Here is a 7,063-nt window from a genome sequence, read left to right on the forward strand (position 1 = left end):
AGCTGTAAACTTAGGATGAGCTGAAATACGGTCATCCCTCTATTGTTTTAATTTTGAAGAGGCTCGGAAAAGAGAAGTGCTAGGACCACTGGAGGCCACCGAAGTAGAATCATACATCGTATCTCCTGGTCTCCCAATTCCTTCCCTCTGCTATGTTCAGATTTCATTATTGCTTGAGCTTTGTTTTTGTTTTTAATACAATCCAGGTATTCCTTGAAGTTTACTTTGGTCACAATAAGAGTGGTTATGTGCTTCTTTTGAACACATTTGGATCTCACGCCCTTGATTTGGAGGTTATCTATACAAGTTTTAACACACATAAAATTTGCACTTCCTTAAATCAGAAAATATTTATTTATTTTGTATAAATTGTCATCTCCAGGGGAGCATGTAATAAATATTTGATGCTCCTCAAATTGGCACATAAGAAATGCTTTGATGATAAATTGGACTTGCCTTCTGAGATTTATTTACAAATATATATCTGAGAATAAAGCTATGAAAGTGAGCAGACTTTTAATATTTCTTCTGGAAGCCTTAATTTGGAGACCACAGCTTTTCAAAAAGTTCTTGAATTTTCAGTGCTCAATACTTCTACTCTGACTTTTGTGACATGTTAAGTCAGGTAATAAAGCATCTGTGTCTCAGATAAAGTTTCTTATTAATTTTTATGTAAATTAGGGGCCCACTACTTTGTTTATTGGCTCCTACTGCAAAAAAGAGAGAATATGCCTTTTTAAAAAAGATAAATTTCAATAGATCCGTCTGTCAAAGATGCAAAATAAATCTTCGTTTTCAAACTTCTGCTGCTGAGAGGGAGAAAATACCTCTTTTTTTAAAAAATGTGTTTTCATATTTGCATGGGAAAAACGAAACTTCAAGAATTAAAGCAAGAAAAACAAGTCTATAAAATGCGAAAAACAGAGACGTTTCAGTGGAGCACGTTTGGAGCGGCATTGTGCACAGGCAGAGCAGGGGTCTGCTTCGAGAAGCCCCAAGCAAGCCTGACATTAATGAGCCACAGGATGTCAGAAGAAGAGGAGAAGGGTGAATGGGTGAATTCCTTCTTATGGATAGGCCGGAAGCCAAACAAATTTGTAAGTTGTGTAGACTTTCCAATGTTTCTGTAAAATCAGAACCCCCCAAATTTCTTTTACTTCTATTTTCTTGTACTCTTCTACATTAAAGTTGAAAAAAGATAAAACAACTATTATGGGTGGAATTGCATTCCCTCCCAATGCATAAACTGAAGTCCTGGCCTCATAGCTTCTGATTGCAACCAGAACAGGATCATTGCAGATGTAATTCGTTAAAATGAGGTCATACTGGAGTAGGGTGGACCCCTAGTCCAATATAATCAGTGTCCTTAAGAAAAGAAAAACTCTGTACTAGATACGCATGCATGCACGCTCGTGTGTACGCGTACGTGTGCACACGCACACACACACACTGAGGGAGGATGGCATGTGAAAATGAAGGCTGAGATCAGGTTGAGGCTTCACAAGCCAAGGAACACTAAGGATTGCCAGGAAACCACCAGGAGCTCAGAAGAGGCTTGGGACAGATTCTTCCTCACAGTCTTCAGACGGAACCAGCCCTGCCAACACCTTGATTTCGGACTTTCAGTCTCCAGAACTGTGAGACAATAAATTTGTGCTGTTTTAAGTCACTCTGTTGGAGGTACTTTTTTACAGCAGCCTTGAAAACTAATATTACTCCTAAAAATTCTTATCATTTTGAATTGTTTTTTACTCTATGGCATAACTTTTTAAAAGAACTAACAAAAACAAGACGTCATGGGAAGGTTGAGGTGCCCTGCTTAGCTGCATCTCACAGGGCAAGGGAAAACAGAATAACAGATGCTGGGTGGTGTATAGGGCTTTTCAGCATTTCAAAGCATTGCACAAATGATAACTACTACACAGCTTCAATAGGGCTCCCTTTCTCCAGCTTTAGGGCAAGACAGATGAAGAACGGGAAGCAAAATGGCTCCAAACCACAGAAAGAGACGTATGGATTAAAGTAGGCTATGGTTTCTTTGTAATGTTTCTACTTTTACTTTTTCCATTTGTGCCTGGAGGATGCAGGCCTCCTTCACCCACAAGATGAGGTTGCTTCTAGTGTTCTATGTGTTTCAACTGCACAGCAAACACAATGTCGAATCACAACCCTTCTTGCTTCGGTTGGGGAATCTTCTCCATTCTTATGGAGTCCTGCGTATTCTACATCTAAGAATTCTCACCTATTGCACACACTTTTAATTTCTTTCCCCTTTCATGGGAAAGCTTTTCTTAGCTTGCATTTCATAGCACTGTCCTTGATATGTGAAGAAACATTTTTGGAGTTTAGAACCACTCTTTTACCCGGGTTTTTGGAACAAAGCCTACCTTTCAATGAATCTTTTGTTTTAGGTTATCTCTGCTCCTCTCCTAAATTAGTGAATGCCATTTATTCCATGAGTGGTGAAACTCAGGGCTAGAAATATCTATATGAATTTAAAAAATGCACCAGAAAAGAGTTAAATAACATTATCCCCATTGCATCGTGTTTTCTTTTGCAGAGGAAAGTGAAAGCAGTGGAGACAGTATCGCCCTGGGAACCCTAAGCCTGGAAACACTGCAGAGCTCAAGACACTTATAAACATGTGTAATCATTCTTGGGGGTTGTTTGAATTAGGCATTCTCTTATCAAAATGATGAGCCTAATGTGTGTGTAATCTCCCCACAGAGCCTGGGTCTCCCTGGAGGAAGGCACAGAGTTGCGCAACCCATGAAGGGACCCCTTAAAGCAATCGGGAGCTCCACCTGAGCCCAGGTATGGCGGGCTGACCTGTGACCTACCTCAGAGCCCAGAATAAAGGAGCCAAGAGCTGGCCAGCATTGAAACAGATACTGTGCCCTGCCTCTGGAGTCACGCAGGCCTACTTCCCTCTTCCCTCCTTCCTGAGGGAGCCATGATAGAAGAAAGCCCAGATAAGGAAACTCTCAGGACTGAATTTGCATTTTAGACTTGACCTCTGGGCAAAAGGACTCATGGGTTTCTAGAAAGTGTAAGAGATGATCATATAGGTTCTTCATGCTTGGCATCTGTGTCTAGGAGTATTTGAAAGAAATGTTTAAGGCTTTTGGTTACTGCTTATTTTTTGTTAGAGTAAACATTGAAAGCTATGTGTAGAAAGAAGCCTGGAATATCATCAAAAATAGGTTACAATAAAATACAATTCTACTTGTTTCTGGGTCTTGAACTTTCCACATCAAGTATGGAAAGAGATATATAGAAAGCCCTTCTTCTATTATTTCTGGCATATAGCCCCAGGATTAAAGAGTTAATATCAACTTGTTACCCTCTCACAAATAGAGAGATGGAGTGCAGTTCCAGAAAATGATTCTTCTATAGAAGAGCCTTGGTTTGTTGTTGTTGTTGTTAATGTTTTGTTTTATTTTTCAGATTGATTCCAAGTGTTGGAAGCCCAAAAATTACTGTAGGTAGGTAAGAAAAAGAAAACAGTTCTTTTTCCTTTGGCTTATAAATATTGAAGTTACTTTTCTTTATTTTTATTCCATATTTATACATGTTCTGACTTGATTATATCTGCCTTATTTTCACAAAAGCAACTTACAATTAAAGAACAAGAAGGATTAAAACCCATAGAGGCTGAGAAAGAGAAAGAGAAAGAGAAAGAAAAAGAAGAAAAGAGCAAGGAGAGAAAAAGATGATACAGAAATAGAGTATTGAGCTTCCTACCAACCATAACACATGCTGTGTCATTCTATGAATGCTATGAATGACAGAGCATAAATGACACAGCATTCACTGTTTAATAATGGAATTCATTCCATTTCATAGGAGAGCAAAATCATTTCCAGCCTCAAAGTTCTGAGATAAATACCTAAAAACCTTTATGTATGTGACATTTGGAATATGATAGAACAAGTCTTCACTAATCATACTTTACAAATGCAGAGAAATTTTATGGACTTGTTTTTTCAAACTGGCTTCCAGGGTAAGCCAGTAGAGAGTTTAAGTTCATAGTAATTCTTTAAGAAAATCCTGGTACTGGGGCTGATGGCTGTAGAGACAGCAAAAGATACTGGTCCCAGGTATGTAGCTTTTTAAAAATTTTACTTAATTTATGGGAAAAAAACCCCACGCATATAAGGCTGGGTGCAGTGGCTCAGGCCTGTAATCCCAACATTTTGGGAAGCCAAGGCAGGTGATCACTTGAAGTCAGGAGTTCAAGACCAGCCAGGCCAACCTGATGAAACCCTGCCTCTACTAAAAGTACAAAAATCAGCCAGGTGTGGTGGCATGCACCTGTAATCCCTACTACTCAGGGGGCTGAGACAGGAGAGTCGCTTGAACCCAGGAAGCGGAGGTTGCAGTGAGCCGAGATTGTGCAACTATATTCCAGCCTGGGTGACAGAGCGAGACTCCATCGCAAAAATAAATAAATAAATAAATAAATAAATAAATAAATAAAATCAGATAAAATTAATAATAATAATAATAATAATAACTAGAAAATCCTGCAAAGTAAATAGTTTACAGAATTCTTAGCTCATTCCTTTCAGATCCACGTTGTCTCAGATGGCCTTGTGGTAAGACCTCCCGCCAGACCACTCAAATGACTGTCATCTGGGAGGACCAGAAGTGCAGACATTTTGTGTTATCGACTGAAGAAAGATCAATATGCTCTACCAAGGTCAGAGAAAAGCATTCCTTCTTTTTGTGAAAAATGAAAGATTCTGACAGAAAGTCTTCCTTGATGAAAGATTTCCCCAGATTTGTGGTAAGAAGGAGGAGGGGTGTCTCCAGACTGAGCCGGCATCTCCTGCCCGTCATCAGAGCATCTGAATTAAAGGAGAGTGTGAGAATGAACACACACCAACACCAGAAGTAAAAGAAGCAGAGAAAAATACACCAAAGGAAAGTACGTAAGAATTAATAAAGACTGAACTGAGATTATTCCACTAGAAAACAGAGCAAACCAAAAAGCCAACACAATGAGTAAAAGTAGATATTATTTTTTAATGAAATGTCTAATAAAAACAAAGAAAATATAAGCACGAGGTAAAAGTATTTATCAAAAACCAGGAGCAAGTATTACATTAAAAGAATAATTGCTTAAAACATGTTTTACTACAATCAAGAAAAAGATACAAGGATATCAGTTATTTAAAATGGTTTTATAGGGACTATGTGATATAATTTTAAAAAATAAAATTAGTGGTATATCTAAAATAGAGATATTATCCTTACTTGCAGATATTTTTATATATTTGGAAAATAAAAGAGCTTAAATTAAAATAGTTAGAACTGATAGTTTTCATATGTAGCAGGATATAGGAGGTTTGTAGTAACATCTATTAATTGTCAGAGAATGAAATGAAACAATAACTAATGGACTTCATCCATACAGTGACATAACTACAAAGTCCATAATACTAAATGCAAAAGTAAATATGTAAGTTCCATGTGCAATAAACTGTATTTTATGGAAAAATATTAAGAATACAATTAAGAATCACAAGCCCTGTTCCTAGTTAAAATGTCAATCCTCCAAAATAAATAATTAAACCCAGTAATATTTCTGTCATGCACTTAACAGGGGCATATTTTGAAAGTGGACAAATTGAATATAAAGTTTATATGGAAGAATAAATGTGTGAGGATTGCCAAGAACAATGTGAAATCTTTACATAATTGAGGTGGTTTTGTCTTATCAGATATTAAAACATTCTAAGAAGTTACTATTATAACAAAATATGGCTATCCCAGAAGAACAAAACATAAGAATGATAAATATATCCAAGAATGCATGAAATTTAATCCATGGTGCATTTGGTATTGCAAATATGTAAGAAAAAAACTGGGTTTCTCCCAAATTATGTTGAGAAAATTGAGCAAACATTTGGAGAAAAAATAAGTTTGATCACTACTTTACAGCATACATAAATTACAAAAAGTAAAGTGTTCAAAAAATGCAAGCTTATTCAAAGTAATATGAGATTATTTTAAAGCATTTGTGGAGGAGGTCTTCCTAAGTACAATAGGAAAGCTTAAAGCTACTGAACAAATAATGACCAATTTAATATTTAAACATTCAAACTTTTATAACTCAAACATGACAGAAACTTAGTCAAAGAGTAATCTACAGAGAAAATATGTGTAACATATGTGACAAAGTTTCGTATCGCCAAAATATGTAAGTTCTTAAAATTTGTTTTAAAGACACAAACATAATTAGAAAAATATTGAGAAGATAGGAAAGGTTGATTGATGAAAAAAAGAAATCAAAAGGTCAATAAGTGGGAAAAACAAGTTATATAATAGATTCATGGCAACATCTAATGGGAGCATAAGAAATTCACATTTTCATACATTGTAGATAGGAGTGTAAATATCCTCATATTCTCACTTCTCTCTTTCTCCAGCTTAGAGTATTGATACACCTTCAGATGCCCTAAGCTTTCGTTACAACACAACTGCAAAAGGCCTAATCCAAACCCTTGTGAAATTCAAATATCTGCCTTCTCTATGGCTGCCCCTGAGCAGCTGGATTTTACTGATGACACAAATGTGCACACACACAGACACACTCAGGCACATGTACACTCATGCACACATGCAACCACAGGCACACAATTTGATGAATCATGTTCTTGTTCTCTCTTCCCTGCCATCCTATTATTCTGACACACTGACTTCAGCACCCTTCTACGACTTTCCTTTTACCTGTAAAATTAAACATCATCCAACTATATATAAATATGTTGCCTACAAGTAAAATCACCTTACCCATAAAGACACATATAGACTGAAAGTCAAGGGATGAGAGAAGATATTCCATATATATAGAAATCAAAAGTGAGCAGGAGTAGTTCTTTATATATCAGATAAAACAGATTTCATATCACAAACATTAAAAAAAAGAAAACAAAGAAGGTAATTGTGTAATGATAAAGGGATCATTTAGCAAGAGGATATAACAATCCTAAATGTATATGCATCCAAATGGGAGCACCCTAATTCACAAAACAAGTATCAGTATGCCTAAAGAGAT

Source organism: Papio anubis, chromosome 14 (genome assembly GCF_008728515.1).
Source record: "Papio anubis isolate 15944 chromosome 14, Panubis1.0, whole genome shotgun sequence".
Taxonomy (NCBI): domain Eukaryota; kingdom Metazoa; phylum Chordata; class Mammalia; order Primates; family Cercopithecidae; genus Papio; species Papio anubis.